This window comes from Pan troglodytes, chromosome 18, assembly GCF_028858775.2.
Source record: "Pan troglodytes isolate AG18354 chromosome 18, NHGRI_mPanTro3-v2.0_pri, whole genome shotgun sequence".
Lineage (NCBI taxonomy): Eukaryota > Metazoa > Chordata > Mammalia > Primates > Hominidae > Pan > Pan troglodytes.
The window spans coordinates 78,981,738-79,002,752 of NC_072416.2; the positions used below are offsets into that span (position 1 = coordinate 78,981,738).

The 21,015-nt window shown below is 39.2% G+C and overlaps 1 long non-coding RNA gene across 1 annotated transcript in view; it reads right to left on the minus strand.

Annotated features, from left to right (window-relative positions):
• Positions 1–6,615: 6,615 nt before the first annotated feature.
• Positions 6,616–21,015, minus strand: part of LOC101058905 (uncharacterized) — a 65,811-nt gene continuing 51,411 nt past the window's right edge. The window contains exons 2-4 of the long non-coding RNA XR_675075.4: positions 17,951–18,054; positions 15,807–15,920; positions 6,616–8,637 (exon numbers count right to left, since the gene is read on the minus strand). This is a non-coding gene — a long non-coding RNA (uncharacterized LOC101058905). The remainder of the gene's footprint in view (positions 8,638–15,806; positions 15,921–17,950; positions 18,055–21,015) is intronic.

Here is a 21,015-nt window from a genome sequence, read left to right on the forward strand (position 1 = left end):
ATTTAAAACACCAAAGATAATTCATTACTAGAACTTACGTGCTATATTAGCCTCTAAAACACCAACAAATATAACAGTTAAGTCATTATACTCTACACAGCTTAAGGTAGAAAATAAAGGAGACAGCAAGAAGTTAACAAAAAACATGAGTTAAGATAGCAGGGGCAATATCTACCATAAGGACCAAGGTGAATGGGATAAATGCCCAGAGAGAGGCAAAGATTCTTAAATTAGGCCCCCAAATTATGATGGGTCAGAAACAACATGTTTTTCACAAAATACAAATACAAAAGTGATTATAACATGTTTAAAAAACAAGGAATATAAGAGACATGGTACAAATGTAAAATGAATATTAGATTAAAAAAATCTAGACAAAAACACTAAATGGAACAAAGGGGGACATTTTACAAGAACAAAAGTCATAATTCAAAATAAGGATACGACGCACTATTCAGCAAATACTTATCAATGCTCACAGCTTTTCAAAAAAAATCATGTAAAACATCTAATGCTAACTGCTACTAAAAGTTAAAGTAAGATAAATAACTTTTTTGGGTTGTTCTATTCCTCAGAATATTCCATTTAAATACATTTTTTAATGTTAGCAATACAAAGAAAAACTGACAAAAACTGTAATTTGGAAAAACTCAAACATACCATTTCTGTTTTAGGCAGGTCAATTAGACAATATATATATATATATATAATCTAGAATATTAAAAGTTTGAAAGTTTAATTTTAAAAACAAAAACTACAAAGAATTTTGGGCTGGGTGCAGTGGTCATGCCTACAATCCCAACATTTTGGGAGGCCAAGGTGGGAGGATCACTTGAGGCCAACAGTTTGAGACCAGCCTGGGCAACATAGTGGCGAATCCTATTGTAAACTGCACATTTGAGGGATCTAGGTTGCGTGCTCCTTATGAGAATCTAATGCCTGATGATCTGTCACTGTCTCCCAACACCAGCAAATGGGACTGTCTAGTTGCAGGAAAACAACCTCAGGGTTCCCACTGATTCTATATTATGGTGAGTTGTATAATTACTTCATTATATATTACAATGTAATAATAGAAATAAAGTACACAATAAATGTAATGCTCTTGAATCATCCCAACACCATCCCTTCCTCCCAGCCATCCAAGAAAAAATTGTCTTCCATGAAACTGGTCCCTGGTGCCAAAAAGGTTGTGGACCACTGACACAGAACACATAATAAAGTGCAATAATACTATAAATAAATTACAGGCATTGCCTGAGGATAATAGATTCTGAGAATAATCCTTTCAAAGCAAATCCCCTTATAAGGAAGTTCAAAATTTTATAATGTGAAAAAAAAGTTGGAGTGGAACTTTACCTTGAAAATTCAAACAAAAAATTATCACAGGGAGTCTATTTTATTGCATATGTAATGAAATTAAAGAACAAACATTTTATTTATTTATTTATTTTTTGAGACCGAGTCTCACTCTTGTCACCTAGGCTGGAGCACAGTGGCGTGACCTCGGCTCACTGCAACCTCCGCCTCTTGGGTTCAAGCCAATTCTCCTGCCTCAGCCTCCTGAGTAGCTGGGATTACAGGTGCTCACCACCACGCCTGGCTAATTTGTGTGTGTGTGTGTGTGTGTGTGTGTGTGTGTGTGTGTGTGTGTTTAGTAGAGATGGGGTTTCACCATATTGGCCAGGCTGGTCTTAAACTCTTGACCTCAAGTAATCTGCCCACCTCGGCCTCCCAAAGTGCTGGGAAAAATTAAACATCGATTTTTGGCATATTTGTTCTGACAAAATTTAGGAGCTCAGGATACAGCCATCCTTCGTATTTGAATAATCAAGAGTAATTTTTCTTAAGAAATATCAAAGCCTTTATCAGTTTCCCAAAGGTCCTTTTAATGATTTTCCATTTAGATATTTCTTCTCTGAAGCTACCATGTCATCATCTTTGTAGATTTTTCTCTTTTAGCTGCATTCTGCCAGATCCTAATTTATCAAAGAAATTTGAGTGATTCCAGCAGTTCTCCAACATCACTTTCATCAACTTCATAAAATTCTACAGGATCTCTTTTTAATCAAATCTAATGTGTCTGCTATCAAAAAAATATGCATAAATCAACTAGAGGTTACTAGACAAAGAAATATGACCAGATTAACAGGTATAAGCCCTGGTCTTACTGGTAAAGAAATATTGAAGATAAGAGCAATTTTATAAGTAATTAATTCATCAGTAAACCTTTCATGTTACAACAACTTTGCTACCTTATACAACTTCATAACTATAGGGAGTTAGATATTAAAGACCTCCCTTCATGGAATATAAAACAAATTCTGTCCTATGTAATTATGTATAAGAAGATAACAAAATTGCAATGACCTTATTTAGACATTAATTACAGTGAAAATAGATTATATCAAAACCAATGGAATACAGTCAAGGTGTTAATCAGTGAGTTATTTACGGAGTTAAATGCTTTCATTATTAAATAATATGGAAAATAAACTAAGCACTTAACTTTTTAAAAAGCTGGAAAAGGATATGAAATTTAAAAATCAGGAATTAACAAATATAAAACAAAAAACAAATCCAATCTCTAATTTTTTGAAAAGACTAATGCATTCCAAGTCTACACAAGAGAAAGGAAGACAGGGAAGGAGAAAAAGAGGGAGGACGAAAAGGAGGAAGGAAGGGAGGAAGAGAAGGAGGAAGGAAGGAGGGAGGGAAGAGAGAAGCAAGGCAATCACACAATGTTAGGAACGGTAAAAGGTCTAAAGAAATCAGGTTCTGGAAGGTTTTCAAAGTCCATTTGTTCTTAAATCTAAAGTAACATAAAGTGACTGTATCGCCATCTGTTGGTAGCAGATGGAGTTGACACCTTTGCTCTGCCTTTGTTCGTACCTTAAAACCCTTGTAAATTGAAATTTTAATATTGTTTTTAATTTACAACTTCTGAAATATTTTAAAGGTACAAGATACTTTAGAGGCTATGTCAATCAATTTTTAAATTTTGACTAACAGGAAAATTTTGCTGGAAATTATAAATAGCTAAAACTGACTCAAGAGTTCATTTAACTAATTGCTTCAATATCATTTATTAATAATTTGACTCAAAAACTCAAAAATCCAAATGGCCATGTAAGAAGCAAAAAGAAAACAAGTTCTCCCCAACATGGTTTAGGATCAATTGAATACTTTTAAGAAAGCAATTAATTCCTATATCTTCCAAACTCTTCTAAAATGTTATTTTAAAAAGAAGATTCTCTAATTTAATAAAATCAGTATAACTCTGATACCACAGAAAAAGCTGACAAAAATATCCCTAAAGGAAATGTGAAGACAAATTAAAATTTAAATATAGATACAAAAAGTCATCCAAATAATTATAGCAAGTTAATACAACTGCATATTCAAAGAATATCACTGTCGAGTCAGCATTATTTTTAGACATGCAAGGATAGTTCAATATTATAAAATCATCAGTATAATTTAATAATAGAAACAAGCAAAAAATCCTGTGAAGAGCTTAAAGGACAAAAAAAAAAGCCTTTGATAAATTCAACTGTATTCTTGGTTGAACAATCCTACTGCACTAGGGTTAGAGGAAAAGTTCATAAATATCAGTAAGATTCCCCCTCCTTCTAAAATCTTTCTTACTCTTGTAAAAAAATTATGAATGAAATAACCAGTTAAAACTACTTATAAAATATCACAGGGGAAACTAATTTTGCAAAAGTATCAAAAACTTATTTTTTCTTGAAAAAAATAAATCTGAAGCTTAAGACACGCTTCTAAAAATCTATAAAACTCTAAGAAAAATAAAAAATAGACATGGACAAATAAAGTGGCATACTATATTCATGGATGAAACGACAATATTGCAAACAAATCACTTCTTTTCTGAATTAATCCACTTATATAGTGCAATTCCAACCTATATCTCAATACGGCTTCCTTTTTTGGAATGAATACAGGTTTTCAAAAATTCAACTAGAATAGTAAATAGAGAATACCCAAGAGTATTTATTTATTTAGAGACAGAGTCTCACTTTGTCACCCAGGCTGGAGTGCAAGTGGCACGATCTCAGCTCAATGCAACCTCCACCTCTCAGGCTCAAGTGATTCCCGTGCCTCAGCCGGGCAACAACATGCCCAGCTAATTTTTGTATTTTTAGTAGAGACGGGGTTTCACCATGTTGTCCAGGCTGGTCTCAAACTCCTGACCTCAAGTGATTCACCCGCCTTGGCCTCCCAAAGTACTGGGATTACAGGCATGAGCCACCGTGCCCGGCCCCAAGACTCTTTTTAAATGAAGGGAAATAAAGTGGGCCTTACCCTAACTGCCTTAAAAAGCACTAATTGTCCTGGTGCTCAGTGAAACCCAACACAAAGTTTAGGAACAGAAAGAAGGACCTATTAGAATGTGATATGGGATAAAAGTGGTATCACAGAGTAGTGTAAAAAATCAGGTTATTAACAAATAGTATTGAAGCAATTAGCTAAGTATTTGGGAAAATATAAAGTTAGGCCCTACTCTAAAAATAAGGTAGATTGTACTTAGTTCTGAATTATGAGCTGCCTTTTCAATGAGATTACAATTCCATGCCTCACTGACATCAGGCTTAGCCATGTGACTTAATTTGGCCAATGAAATGTGAACAGAAGTGACAAATACCCCAGTATAGTAGAAGTTCTATATGCCATTGCACGCTCCCAATGTTGCTCTTTGTCTCTCTTCCAGGAGCTCAGAGTAGAGGCTTCCTCTTCGGTCTAGGTCACAGAATGAGGCACACCTGGAATAGCACCAAAGGTAACCTACAGCTAACATGTAAAGTGAGTGAGAAGTAAATCATTATTATTATAAGCCCCTGAAATTTGGGGATCACTTGTTACCATGCACAACCTAAAAAAAGTGTTGAGTGATATAAAAATAGAAATTAGATAAAGTGTCAAAATGAAACTATGAAGTCTCTAGAAGAAAACACTGATGAATATTTATAAAATCTCATATCTAGTTAAAAATAACATGAAAGAGCAACACTTAAATGAAACAGTTTAAAGATCTGGCTACATAAAAGGTTAAAATTTTCATTCTACAAATACTCAGTCAACCACAAACCAAACCAAAAAATTTATTTGCAGCATATGTGCTGCTGGATTCATATGTAAAAAATTCTTACAAGTGAAAAAAAAAGATGAATGTCCTAAGGCGCTAAGGACATTAATAAAGACAAGTTTCAGAAAATATAAAAATAGCCACAAAAAACGTTAAAATATGTTTAATTTCGCTAACCACCAAAGAAATAGAAATAAATATTGAGACTGCTGTTTTAACTATCTTATTAACAGAGATATAAAGTATGATCATACCCAATTTTGGCTAAGGGATAGAAAAGAGGAAGGAAGCACCCTCCTACACTGTCCTTGAGGTATAAATTGATATAAAATATTTCAAAAAGCAACTGGGTAAAACATCGAAAGACTTAAAAAGTGGCTCAGGAAGGCTACTCCTGGAATTTATCCTTAAACATAATTGGATAAGTGGGCAAAAAGTATTATACATCTTGGTGCCATTTATAAGGAAAAATCCAGAAAAGTCTTAAATGCTTCACTAAATTATTATACATTTACAGTTGTTAAGGATGATTATGTAAATGCGTATTTATTTATAAGAAAAGGCATGCATGTTTTTCAAGATGGGAAAACAGTTGACCAATATTTTGTTGTATACCATTATTTTTTCTAAGAATATATAGTATATATAACATGTCAAGAGCTACATAATGACATTTCAGCCAACAGCAGACTGCATGTATTATGGTAGTCCCATAAGATTACTATGGAGCGTATATAGAAACCTGATATGTGGTACTTGATATTGGCACCGCAGATCAAGTAGGGGAAATGATTGATATTCAGTAATGGTGCTGAAACAGTTGTTTTTCCACGTGAAGAAATGTTGATAAATAAAACTCTATATATGCTATCTAGGTTTGTGTAAATACTGTACACTGATAATTGCACATTGATGAAATCATCTAATGACACATTTCTCAGAACATATCCCTGTCGTTAAGCACTGCATGATTGTATATATATCTAATGTGTATTTTAGTTGTGTGTGCATATTTTTATACATATATAATTTTTGATATTTAACATCTGTAGGAATAACTAGTCTTTGGCATTAATAATTTTTCGTTTTGTTCATATGCATTTTTGACAACTTCAGTATCATATTATTTATGTACTACGGCAATAATAAAATTTTAAGAGAGTATTCTAAAAGGCTGTGTTGTTTATCCCTACTAGGATCACAGATCCTGGAAAACATAGTGAAAGCTGTTGGTTAGCTAGCCATGAAAGTGCACACGTGCAACTACACTGAATTTCGTATAAATTTCCAGGAACTCCTCATTCCTCCCAAATATGATCCATGGACATCTAGATGAAGGACGCTTGGCACAGAAGCAGTACACACTTGATGTTTGTCTACTCTGGATGTCATTAACCTTGGGTCCACTAAGTCTTAGTATTTATAATAAACAAAACCTGGGATTATTTAACTTAGTGTTTTAGTAAGCTGACAAAACACATTCTGGGAATGAATGAACGACTCCAAGGTCAGTAATGAGAATGCATCCTTTATTCTCCATTATTAGCAACATCTCTGACCTTGTCTCCTGCAGGCACACTCCGGCCCACGTGCTGCTCCTGGCTCCCAAACCACTGCACTGACCCGCCTTTATGAACACTCTGTTCATAAAGTTGATGTTCACTGAAACTTCCTTAATTCCCTGAGTGTGCTGCCCCTTGTAGTTACCACCTATGAGATAGGTAGGTACTATCATTATTTCCATTTTACGGATGAGGGAAGTGGGGGTTAGACAGGGTAACGAATTTTCCCAACATCACACAGCTAGCAGTATATACTGGAAAATACATACAGTGTTTCGGAGCTGATGGCCTGTCCTTCCACAGGAATGATGCAGTCCTTATCCAGGAAAGCCAAGAGAAAGGAAGAGATGCATTCTGCCCTGGTCTTCTCTGTCTTCTTCCCACTTTTGAGGCTCCATTTGTCCCATGCTGGGATCTCTGCTTCTTTATCCAGAGATTTGCAGATTTTATGTAACACTGAATTGTCTCCAAATACTTCAAGCTCACTTTAAAAACATCTTTATGGAGACTTCGCTTCCTTTCTGCAAATTTCTAGTTGCCTGTTTTACATGTCAGGAATGGCTGAGTGATGCTCCGGCTCTCTCACCTGAATTTTGTCTTGCATCTCTGTTCACTTTGCCTGTTTCATTGTCTTGCCATCTCATTCTTTCTAATGGAGAAGTAAAGGAGGGACTCTGTTCCTCCCCCTACCAGGAGGGTATTGATGTTTGAGGTCCAAACTGAAAACCCATCACCTCCTTCCCACTGCTATAGCAGCGTTAGCCCTGGGGTTCATTATCTAGCCAGTTCACACCTTCTAAAGTGGGGCTCTGAAAGTGTCTTACTTCCCTCACAGACAAAGCAATTTTCAAGCCTCCTGAGATCACCCACCAACCAGAGCAACTGCTGTCACTTGGAGGTGCAGCTGAATTCTTCTAATTGTGACACAAACTCTTGAAACTGTAAAAGCTGAAAGATTAAATAAGGTTATAACACTCAGAAGGTTTTACAAGTAAAAGTAAGTCAAATCAATAGGTCTTTATTTCATATCTGTAATGGTTTAGCTCTGCGGGAAGTGTTAGCAGCTATATGAATTAGGAAGAATTTAGAAGACAATCCCTAAACACATGAAATGTCCAAGTAAGAAGATAACATATTTATCCAAATATTTAAAGTGAAATGCTCCAGATATGGGAAGCTTACAGTTTTCAAGCAAAGCTTTTTAGAAAAAATTATGGAACTATTTTAAAGAGAGCTAAACATTTCTTTGCCTTAGGCAGAATATACAGAACATAGATTCACCTTTTCTGTACATCTCTAGATGATCACGAATGTCAAATATCACACTACACTGTGATATGGGGATCCCCTTGGGGATTTTCATGTGTATAGGGTGCCTGCAGCTACACTAAACATCTTAAAGCTACCACAATGTTCACTTCATATTTTTGCTTTTTATAGGCTTTCTTGGTCTCCTCCTATGTTCCCATCATTTTCTTGCTTTGAATCTGTAAGAATCGAGTTGAATCTTCTCCATTTTAAATTTTCCATAGGCTGAGAAACTGTTTAGCCAAGTTTGGATAAAATTGTATCCAAAGTAAGAGTATACAAGCTATGGGCAAGTCCAAAATCAAGCTGTTCACAGGACCATGTTCTCTCTAAAGGTTCTAGGAGAGAATCCCTCATTTCCTTCCAGCTTCTGGGTGGCTGCTGGCATTCCTGGGCCGGTGGCTGCATCCCTCCAATCTCTGCTTCCATCTTCACATGACCTTCTTCCTTGTGTTTCTATGGGTTCTTTCCTGTTTTTTATGAAGACATTTTCATTGGATATAGATCCCATCCTAATCCAGTATGATCTCATCTCCAGTTTTACCTAACTTATATCCGCAAAGGCACTATTTCCAAATGAAATTACGTGCTGAAGTTCTAGATGGATATAACCTTGGGGGCCATGAGGAACTCTTCCACTCACTGCAGAGATCCATCACCCTAAATAGTTAAGAACAAGAGAAATGTAGAATAAAATCTCAAGCTCCCAGGATGACGTTCCAGGGTCTTCCTATTCCACCCTCAACCCGTATCTTTGACCTCCTGTCCTCCAGCCACACTCCGGCCCACACGCTGTTCCTGGCTCCCAAACTGCTGCACTGGGCTGCCTCAACACTCTCTTTATAAAGTTGACATTCACTGAAACTTCCTTCATTCCTTGAGTGTGCTGCCCCACATAGTTGCCACATATGAGACAGGTACCATCATTACTTCCATTTTACACATGAGGGAGGGGAGGGTTACAGAACATAAAGAATTTCCCAATATCACACAGCTAGCAGTAAGTGGAACTTGAGTTCAAAAACAGATTCGGCTGGGTTCAGAGCTTGTGCTCTTGACCATGAAGAATAACCTTAGCATGTTCCTATAACAGAAAAGACAGTGGAGTTCCCGAAGCAAGACAAAAAGTGGTAGGAGACAGAAAGCTAAGAAGACCAGCACCTGATGAGATGGGGCCTCATATGCATGGAAAAGTGAAAAGGAATTCTGAGTGTGGTGGGAATCCATCAAGGACAATGAGGAGGATGAGAGCTTAGAAAGGGCTATTACATTTGCTTGTTGTAAAGAGAAGTTTCACTTAGTCATTCATTCATTCAATTATTCACTTATTACATGAATATTTCTTGAGAACCTATTGTGTGCAGGGTACAGTTGTACATGGGAAGGATACGATGGTGAGCATGTCGAATGCAATCCTGGTCATTCTTGAGCTTATATTCTAGTAGAGGGAGAAAGATAATAAGCAAGTGATACAGTTTGGGTATTTGTCCTTGCAAATCTCATGTTGAAATCTGATCCTCAGTATTGGAGGTGAGGCCTAGTGGAGGTTTTTGGACCATGGGGGCAGATCATGCGTGAATGTCTTGGTGCCATACCTATGAGTGAGTTCTTACTCTATTAGTTCAGGCAAGATCTGGGTACTAAGAAAAAGCCTAGCACCTCCTCCTCTCTGTTCTTTCCTGTCGCCATGTGATGCAGCTCCCCTTCGCCTTCTGCCATAACTGGAAGCTGCCTGAGGCCCTCACCAGAAGCAAATGCTGGCCATGCTTCACGTACAGCCTGCAGAACCATGAGCCAAATAAACTTCTTTTCTTTATAAATTACCCAACCTCAGGTATTCCTTTATAGCAACACAACAGACTAAGACACTAAGTAAGCAATTAAACAAGCCAATACAGGTAGTGATATACACCTTTTTTTTTTTTTTTTGAGACGGAGTCTCACTCTGTCACCAGACTGGAGTGCAGTGGCATGATCTCTGCTCACTGCAACCTCTGCCTCCCGGCTCCAAGCGATTCTCACGCCTCAGCCTCCAGAGTAGCTGGGATTACAGGCACGCATCACCATACCCAGGTAATTTTTTTGTATTTTTAGTAGAGACAGGGTTTTACCATGTTGGCCAGGATGGTCTTTATCTCCTAACCTCGTGATCCACCCCCTCAGCCTCCCAAAGTGCTGGGATTATAGGCATGAGCCACCGCACCCAGATGATATGCACTATTTTAAGAAAAAAAAAAAAAAAACCTACTATAGAATGGCAGAGAAGAGGGGGAGCAAAACCCCAAACTCTCCAAAGAAGAAACATTTGAACTAAGGGGGAGGCAATGAAGAGGAACCAGCTGAGTGATGGTCTAGGGGCGAGATCTAGGGGAAAGTCAAGAGAAAGAGACTGAAGAGAAAGTGTTAGGGCTGATTTAGTGAGCAAAGATCCAGGAGGGGGAGAAGTTTACAGTACCCTGAGAACAGCAATAATGCACAAACATTACTATTCCAACAGCTGCACTGAAACACCCTTAATAGGATTGGGAAAAAGATGGATTATTGCCATTTGGACACTCCAGGACTGTCCATTAATACTCCTGACTAATGGAAGATGATAAAGATTGGGCAAGAAAAATGGCTGCAGCAAACGCCTTGGCATCTTCAACTTGTCACCTTTGGCAAGACGCCTCTTCAACAGTTCTTGGACTGTGTTTGGCAGCCAGGCACTCTCAGAACGGCAAGGAGACACAGCTAACATGATCTTTGCAATGCAACAAAACAAGCGATCTTGAGGCGACAAGAGTCCAAAAGATGACAGAAAATTCATCCAACTCCTGAAGCATGTGATGCCACCAGAAAGCCTTGGCAACAGCCCTTGCAACCCCAGGCTACACCACCTCAGTCAAAGCCAAGTCCTAACATATCTCCCTTCTTCTCCTGCAGCCAAGCTGGGCAAGAAGAGATTAGACTCCAGCCCCTTGCAAAAGCTTCAAGCTGCATGTGTCACCAAAAGACCTTGAGAAAGTCACAGGAAACTTTCTAAAATCTACATAGAAAACATTTGCCCAAGGAGACTTGTGTGACAAGGCAGGGCCCACTTTGCAGAGCTGGCAGATGTCACCATTGCTTGAGAGTTCTTCTCCTTAACTTAGTTCTGTAAACCAGATGCCCCCCAACACGCTCTAGTTTGATGACGGCATATTTTCTTTTATTCTCCAAATAAAATGTGTCGAGCTCCCATCTCATGTACTAGGAGAGGTCCTGTGACCTTTCCAGTGCCTCAGAGAGTGGGAATGGGAAAGAGGAGTGGATGGAGTAGGGCTTACCCTCCTGGGGGTCACCTCTCTTCCCTGCTGCTTCTGAACCCCACTCAGGCTCCTTCCCTCTTCCCCAGCAACTATCCCAAAGCTGTTACATTGTGTGGCAAACATTTACTGAGGCTTTTAGGGATAATATAAGTGGTTTCTTTACAACCGTTCCTTCAAAGCCAGAATGCACCTAATTTAAAACTGTGTCATTTTCACACACGTCCCATAATGTCTCCTTCATGGGGAACTTCTCATGGCCTTGGTTTCTCCCCAGAGGCTGCCTATGGCCATATTTCTGGGATCCAATTCTCACACACTGGGCCCCTCATTCTTGGGCTGCCCACATTCAGTTTCCTCATTCTTGGGCTGCCCACAAACAGTCAAAATCCTTAATTTCTAAGCTGAAGCAGTTGAGCTCTCTCACTTACCCTTACAAATCTAGGTTTTGCCTAGAAGTAGTCAAAAAAGCAAGACAGAGGCATCTTCATCAACCACAAAGTCTCATCAAAGTATTTTAATCCATCAAAGAGCCATTCACTTCTGATAGCCATGCTCTTCCTCTCTTAAAAGGCAGATTCTCTTTGTTTTTTTTTTTTAACTAAATACAACATTTTCTTCCTGCCACACTGCCTCATGATCCTATTAAAAGATATCAAGATGAGGACCAGCCATGAATTCACTTCCCTCCTCAGTCCACTAACATGTTGCTTTAGTGAAAATAAACAAAACAGAAATTTAGAAATTAAACTAGGGCATTTGGATTCTTAGAAGGGATAAAACTGCATGGTAGTAGCATACGATAATGTCCTAGATTCAATTCTATGACTATTCAGTGGCTGGAGTGGATCCTCATGGCCTACACAAATTCTTTAAGATCCCTGGGCTAGTTAGCACCCATGCAGTGGTCAGCTACATTCCCAAAGCACTGCCCATCTCCCACCATTGTTACAAGCCACAACTCCATGCCTAGAAATTAGGCAAGTCCAGTACCCCACCATAGAAGCCAAGGAAGCTTCAGGTATTACAACCTGGATCATAGCCACGGTCTTGGCTTCTCTCACTTTTCCCCTGGTTTTGGTCCTCACTTCCAGTTCTCCAAAATCTACCTGTGTCCTGACTCTGGCTGTGATTCTACTCTAAGTGCCATACACATCCCTTTCACCACTGACAGCTTTTGCTTCCCTGGTTGTGACATTCAGCATTCTCTACTGCAGGGCTTCTCAACCTTGGCACTATTGGCATTTGGGTCTGGGTAATGCTTTGCTGTGGCAACTGTCCTGTGCATTGTAAGATGTTAAGCAGCATCCCCGACCTCTGTCTACTAGATGCCAGTAACACCCCATCATTGTCAAATGTCTCCTGGGGCACAATGTGGCACCTGGTTGATAAACACTGATCTACTCAACTTGCACTTGTCATTTTGCGGCTATGAAAACCACCTCTCAACAGTAAAGCTCTCCAGAGGAAACCAGTGTGGATGAGGTGTTCGCTTCATCTGAGCTCTCCTGTGAACCTGGTAAAGTTCTAACTGTCCAAGAAGTGCTCCATCAAGACTTGCCTGAAGAATTCTAAGCAGTTCAAATCTAAAAATTGACCTCATCTGGCTGGCCAAAGCCAAAACATATGATTGAACATTCACCTATCCAATTTTTAATATGCTAGCAAGACTTGGTGATTGAATTAACTTTTTCTTCTTTTACTCATATTTGGGGGCTTATACTCAACCCAACCACTGGGAAGCCAGTAGTACCCAGAGGACACAGTTGAAATGAGGCACAATTGGGAAAAACTAGGCTGTTTAATATCCATATTGAGTAGCTTTGCAAGTTACTTTCACAAACTTCCCTACAGAATTGGTTCTAACAGCACTGTTCAAGGCCAAAGATTTGTTTTTTCTGGGTCTGGGGGAGTCATCTTTATAATTTTAATATTCCATTAGAATGCCTTGCCGCTAGAAGGAGGGTCCATCTCAATCACATCAATAAATTGATCCCATCCTTTATAAAAATAAGCTTGGATAGAAAGGAAAATCAGAAGACTAAGGTAGTCTGGTAGAATACTAGAAGGAGACATCTTTTAAGAGGAGGACAAGAAAAGGTGTGAAAACAGAGAACATGATCCTACACAAGGCAACTGGCTTCAGTGCTACCCTACAATTCTTATTTCCACTCAACGTCTGTTCTAAGGTGGCCACATTTACAAATGTTTACAACCCCACTGTGAGAAAACAAGGTGTATTAGTCCGTTTCATGCTGCTGATAAAGACATACCTGAGACTGGGACGAAAACGAGGTTTAACTGGACTTACAGTTCCACATAGCTGGGGAGGCCTCAGAATCATGGCGGGAGGCGAAAATGGCAGCAGCAAGAGAAAATGAGGAAGAAGCAAAAGCGGAAACCCCTGATAAACCCATCAGATCTTGTGAGGCTTATTAATTAAAAGGAGAATAGTAGGGGAAAGACCAGCCCCCATGATTCAATTACCTCCCCCTGAGTCCCTCCTACAACATGTGGGAATTCTGGAAGATGCAATTCAAGTTGAGAGTTGGATGGGGACACAGCCAAACCATATCACAAGGGAAAGAAGACAAGAAGCTATCCTGTCTGCAACAACCAATATGTTGTGTTTACATAGCTTTGAGTTTTTCAGATGCCCCAAGATTCTAGAAGGAAGAGAGCTCAGAAAGGAATTACAAGGGGTTTGGAGAGGAAACCTCTGGTTGGTGTTATAAAAATTATTTTGTCTCCACAAATTAGAAAACTGCAAGGTTCTCATGCCCATACCTTCTTGAAATTCAAATGCACTTTTCATTCCTGAGGTGGAGAATTTGGGGTTTCTTGAGGAAAATTATTTTTTTAATGAAAGCATGAGAAATTAACAGTTTTCAAACAAATTTATTACATATCTAAAGTTCATTCCAACTCCCACCCCAGTTTTTTCATATAATTTCTGCTTTTATTTTAGATTCGGGGGTACAAGTGCGGGTTTGTTATGTGAGTATGTTGCATGGTGCTGACGTTTGGGTTAAGAAACATCCTGTCACCGGGGTAGTGAGCAGAGTACACAACAGTTCATTTTTCAACCCTTGCCTCCTCCTTCTTTCTCCCTCTAGGAGTCCTCAGTGTCTATTGTTATCATTCAAGATGGAGTATTTGTAAAGAATATAGAGTTTAGTTAGGAACTATGAGGTTGGTGCAAAACTAGTTGCAGTTTTTGTCTCTTTTTTTTTTCTTTTTTTTCTTTTTTTGAAACAGAGTCTTGCTCTGTCGCCAGGCTGGAGTGCAGTGGCATGATCTGAGCTCACTGCAACCTCTGCCTCCCTGGTAAAATCAATTCTCCTGCTCAGCCTCCTGAGAAGCTGGGATTACAGGCACGCACCACCACACCAGCTAATTTTTGTATTTTTAGTAGAGACGGGGTTTTACCATGTTGGCCAGGATGGTCTCAATCTCTTGACCTCATGATCCACCTGCCTCAGCCTCCAAAAAGGGCTGGGATTACAGGCGTGAGCCACTGCACCCGGCCTGTCATTACTTTTAATGGCAAAACTGCAATTACTTTTGCACCAACCTAATAAAACTCAGAACACCACATTGACTCAAGACGCATGAGAAATGGCATGCTAGTCACCATTAAGCCTTTCAGAACAAGGGGAAAGGTCAGCAGGAGGATTGCTCAGCTAGTTCCAGGGCACGAATGCTGCCTTGGGAAGAAATATCTTGTTCTTTCAAAAAAAATGTATCAGCTTTGAAGATTTTCCTGTTTTGAAATCCTATCAGTTCTAAAAATCAAGATATTTCCTCTAGCTTATTTATGTTAGAAGAACATTCCCGATTGATATTTCTTTTACAAAGGCATTGAGCATCCTGGGACAGGGAGTTACTCCAAGCCGGCTGTTTGGGCACATGCTTTGCTATTTGCCTTTTTATTTCAGATCCTTGAAAAGAAACTTTGACTCCTTGTTCTGATTGCTGGGCTACACATTTAAGCTACCAATGGCAATGTAAATGACTGCTTATATTTTCAAAGATCCTGATTATTTCTTGTGCGATTATTAGTTATTATTTGAGATTAAATAAAATTAAGGTTTGTTTTTTCCTTTGCAGTGCTCTTTGTGCATCACACTTAAATTAGCACGCTCTAATTCAAATACATCATAAATTTTTATGGAGAGATTGGTTCACAGAGAGGTTTAAGAGTGTGTCTTCATTTTAAAGGGAAATGCTTACTTTAAAGTTTTATAGACATTGAGCTTCCTGCCTCTTTGGTAAGAAAATAACGCATTGTGAAATGAGTTTTTAAAACAAGCAACTGATTCTTCAACTGTTTTTTTTTTTCAGCCTTATCTTTCCTGGTTATTTATGAGCCTGCAGTCATTCCAAGACACCATTGTAAATAACTTGTAAAATCTGGTGACATTTTTCAGGGTCAAATGCGTAAATGTAAATGAAACACGTTCTTGCCTCCGGCAGCCAATCTCCCATTCCTTAACGGAATAGAACCCAGGTGGTACATACCTATGATCATCAGGAACTCACCATTTTGTTGATTTAATCTTCCATTCAACTAATATTTATTGATGTCCTGTTACGTACTAGGTACGGAAGATACGGCAGTGAGCAAAACCAATCATGTTCCTTGTCCTCATGGGGCTTACAGTGGGGGGAGAAAATTATAAGCAAAAAGAAAATACAAAGAAATACAACACAGAAAGCACAGGCATGAGGAAGGAGGGCACGATTCTGGGAAGGCTTCTTGGCCGAAGCAACCGGACAGCAAAACAGGCTTGGCCAGGACAGACATGGGCCTGTTATCCAGCTGGCTAATGGTGGAGCTACAAGTGCCTTCACCTCCAGAATCATGGAGGTGGGTAATGAGCCATTTATCCTCCAGTGAAGCCCATCCTAAAATTAAGTGCTCTCTAACTAAACAAAGAGTTGTTTACTTTTTTCTATAAAGAAAACAGAGGCTCCACCTGTTACTCACTCTCCTACCCTCTCTCCTGTATTCTTTCAAATCACTAGTTAACCACTTTACTCAGCACACAATGACTTAGAACCGCAGTAGAATCTTATTCTCCAATGAGATTGGGGTAGAGTAACAGCTGATCACTTAAAATATTTTTAAATTAATAATCTTTTTTTTTTGAGACTCCCAGATCACTGCGACCTCCACCTCCCAAGTTTGAATGATTCTCCTGCCTCAGTCTCCTGAGTAGCTGGGATTCCAGGCATGCACCACCATGCCCAGCTAATTTTTGTATTTTTAGTAGAGACAGGGTTTCACCACGTTGCCCAGGTTGGTCTTGAACTCCTGACTTCAAGTGATCCTCCTGCCTCAGCCTCCCATAGTGTTGGGAATACAAGCATGAGCCACTGTGCCTGGCCTAAATTCATAATATTTTAAAATGGCAACTCATAATTGTATATATTTATGGGGTACACTATGAAGTTTTGATACATTTATTCAATATGAAGTGATTAGAGCAAGATAATTAATATATCCATCACCTCAATTAATTATCATGTTTGTGGTAAGACATTTAAATTTATTCTCTCGGCAATTTTGAAATATACAAATCATTTTTATTAACTATAGTCATTATGTCATGCAATAAATCTCAAAAGCATATTGGTCTTGTATGACTGAAACTTTGTACACTTGCACCAATATCTCTTCATTTCTTCTTCTCCTTCCCCCAGCCAGTCTCCAGTACCGCCCTTCTACTCTCTACTTCTATGAATTTGATTTTTCATAATTCTACCTATAAGTGAGATGATGTGATATTTGTGTTTCCGAGCCTGACTTACTTCATTCAGCATGATGTCCACCAGGTTCAAGTGCCATATTAAAACAATACATGTATGAAAAATATCATTTTGGCCAGGCGCAGTTGCTCACGCCTGTAATCCCAGCACTTTGGGAGGCCGAGGCAGGTGGATCACAAGGTCAGGAGATCGAGACCATCCTGGCTAACACAGTGAAACTCCGTCTCTACGAAAAACATACAAAAAAATTAGCCAGGCGTGGTGGCGGGCACCTGTAGTCCCAGCTACTCGGGAGGCTGAGGCAGGAGAATGGCATGAACCCGGGAGGCAGAGCTTGCAGTGAGCCGAGATCGCGCCACTGCACTCCAGCCTGGGCGACAGAGCAAGACTCTGTCTCAAAAAAAAAAAGAAAGAAAGAAAGAAAAAAGAAAAATATCATTTTACCTCAAGATACAAACATTCAGATTGGTTAGCCAGTGTTTGTAATGGAGAGGCAAGGACCTCTCTGTGAGTATAGACAATTAATTGTAGTACTGTCCAGTAGAACCCTCCAAGATAATGAAATGTTCTATGCCTGTTGTAATACACTCATCCCAAGCCATGTGTGGCTCTAGCTACACAGCATCCTTGTTATCTTCTCTGCATAGATCACATTCATATGCCTCCTTTCTGATTTCAGTTTTGGTTGGTTTAAATGAAGTGAGAACATAAAGACAACTGTGATATATTCCAAGAGCAGAATCCTCTTACACTTTAATTTTTTTTTCAAATTTTTTTCCAGGTCTTTCACCACACCTAATCTGATTATTGTTTCCTTTAGCAATTTGCATCTTTTGGGTATTTTGATACCTTCAGTGCCCATCTTCCCCTCTGACTCCTGCCTGGTTCCTTTCCTGAGATGGTTGGTTTCTTACCTGGATAGAGTGGAGGGTAGATGGGAACGAGTTCCAGTGGACAATGTCTATGGAGTTTCCTTATTTTGAGTTCAGGAAGAGCCATGGAACCAGCACCTGAAAACCTGGAAGCAGAGATTGCTAATGACAGATTTGCAAAAACAGTGTGATCTGTGGTAGTACAAGCATCCCTGAGGTGAGAGACAGTATCAATCCTATCTGAGTATGTGTGGGATCCATGGCTTTTAGAGGCCACAAAGACACCGAACAGGTAAACTTAATCTTTTGCATCTGTGAAGCTAGAAGAGCACAAAGACACTTTGGCACAGAGGGGCTCTTCTTAGGCCCTCAGCATGGGACTGCTGTCCACCTTCTACTATATACCCTCCCCCTTCCCGCTATGGGAAAAATTCCTTTATCTTCTACCAGTCAGAGGTCAGCCTCTACTTGGGGTCCCATGACAAGCAGATCTCTGACTGTTTTTAACATAACATAGTAAGGGAAACTCAGCATCCAAACAGAGAAAGACCAACCCAAACAAACAAAACACCTGGCCAGTGAACTGAAGATTTTAAAAACAACAAAGAACCAAGCAAATAAACAAGGACACTTAAGGAGAATCAAATGCATACACAAAAAGAATGTCTGGACCTCAGAGATATGATTTCTCCATTGAATAGGGTTGCCAGAATTAAAGCAACTACATACAAACAACTACAAGACACCCCATTAAATTTGAATTTCACATAAATAGTAAATAATTTTAGTATATTATGTCCCATGCTATAGTCAACATACTTACACTAAAAATTTCAACGTTTGTTTGAGATTCACATTTAATTAGTTGTTCTGCACTTTATCTGGCAGCTGTTCCATTGAACAATTTGGTAGATGAGTTAAAGAGAGAATGGTCATTGGAGAGATATGAACTAGTGACTAGAAATACATTGGAAAAAATTCTCACCATATGGATCAAGCAAAATGGTGGACAAATAAGAGGAAAGATGAGACTTGGGGCTGGATCCAGGAGACCTACCATGAGCAATGATACAAATTTCAGGAAAAAAGGAAACAAAGGAGAGGGAATAATTATAAAGTGTGTAATACAAAAAATTATTCCTAAACTGAAGAGACCCTGGAGTCTAGAGATTGAAATGACTCCCAGAGTTCTAGACTTGATTGATAAAGGAAAACACTCACTTGGGCATGTCCTGGTAAGATTCCTGAAAGTTTAAAACAAAAACAGAACAAAATGCTGACAAGCTAATAAACAGAAAGTACACATTATCTGCAAAGGGGAAAATTGGCATCTGACTTCTTATTGTCAATATTGGAAGCCAGTAGACAATGGAAATGACATTTGCCAATAGCTAAGCTGAAAACAACTTATGATCCTCTACTTATTCAAGATGGTATTCACCCACCAAGGCAAAAGAAGGAAACTGTTAACACAAAAGAATGTGAAGAGTATACCACCAGCAATTCCCATCTGAAGAAAATAATCAAGCAAAGATCTTCAAAAGAGAGAGTTAGATTGAGACTTCAAGATATAGGGAGATGAGAGGAAACACAATACTGATGAAAAACCAACCCAATATAGACAGGTTAAGTGGATATTCATGGCTAATGGGGGTTATGTAGTGTAAATGCTGCATAAGTCCTTTGGAAACAGGAGGGACGTACAGCAAGGAAAATTCCAGTAATCATCTGGGACTAAAATCCTAGAGAATTCCAGGAAAACCTAGGAGTTATAGGTGGAGAGGGAGAAGAGACGTAAAAATGTTCCAAGGATCTCACCTTAGAGAGTGGGAAGGGGTGATGAGGAGAAAAGAGGGAAAGGAATCACTTTAGAAGTCTCATCTCCTACAGGGTCAAGGTACACAGGAAAAAGAAGACCATGGTGGAGGAATAATGTGCCTTTCTGGAGGAAACACTGGAATCTCACTTGCAAAAAAAAAAATAGTACATAGATGTCTAATGAGCATAAGAAAAGAGAATGGAACAAAAATTCCAATAAAACATCTAAATTCACAAGGAGAAAACAGAAGGAAAATAGAATGAATAGCAATCCAATGAAATCAGAAAAAAATGAAAAACTAATAGAAATTGATAATTAAAATAATTATGAATGTAAATTTTAAAGTAATGTAAAATGTAAGATTAAGCATATCAGTCTTTATGCTAAAGAAAAGTTAAAAATAAAGGGATGGACAAGCAGACACCAGGAAAACACAGTGAAAAACAAAGGAGGAAAGGAAGCAATATTACCAGAAAAGATGGAATTTAAGGCCAAAAGCACTAAGCACTAAAACAGGGACTCTATCACGAACACAATGATCCATATAGATTCTTGTTTTTGTGACGCTAGCTACAGAAGTGAAGGAAAGAGACATGTTCTTGGTACATATGAGAGCTCAGGGAATGAGAATGACAAGCAGAGCCCAGGGACAAAATGTCAGAACGAAGGTGAACAGTTAGAAATTAAAACTGACATCAGCAAAATGGTGGAATCAGAGCTTTCTACCATCATCACGCCTCACTCCACAGAAGCATTAACTTTAATAATTACCAACAGATAGGAGTATCTTTGGGAAGAGTCCAGTGGAAAAGTTTCAGCACACTATTGGCACAACAACTCTGAGGCTAGGTGCACTGAAGAGGGTAACAAGAACAGTTAACACTGTCCATGTCATCTGCCCTCCAAGACAGCATAGCTCAGTGACAAAAAGAGGTTGTCCACTTTGATCACAATTTCTCCCACGGGAGAAAGCGAGAGCATAGTGGTGAATGTCCAGCTTCCCCAGTCATGCAGGACACAGTTCATGAAGACCACTTCTTTCTCATCTCGGCAAGAATACTGAGGTGAACTGTATGGCTCAGTGGTGGGGAGAGCATGTTCCTATGAAGAGAGGATGCAGATCCACAGACTCCATCAGGAAACTCGTCCATGAGCCACTTGGGATGCCTTGCTCGTGGACCCCTCCCAAGTGACCCACAGGCACCCCAAACACTGCTTACCCTCAACCCCATCTTCCCCAGACCAGTCTCCCAAGCATGCCCCTGTGGACAGCACTGCAAGCATCTTA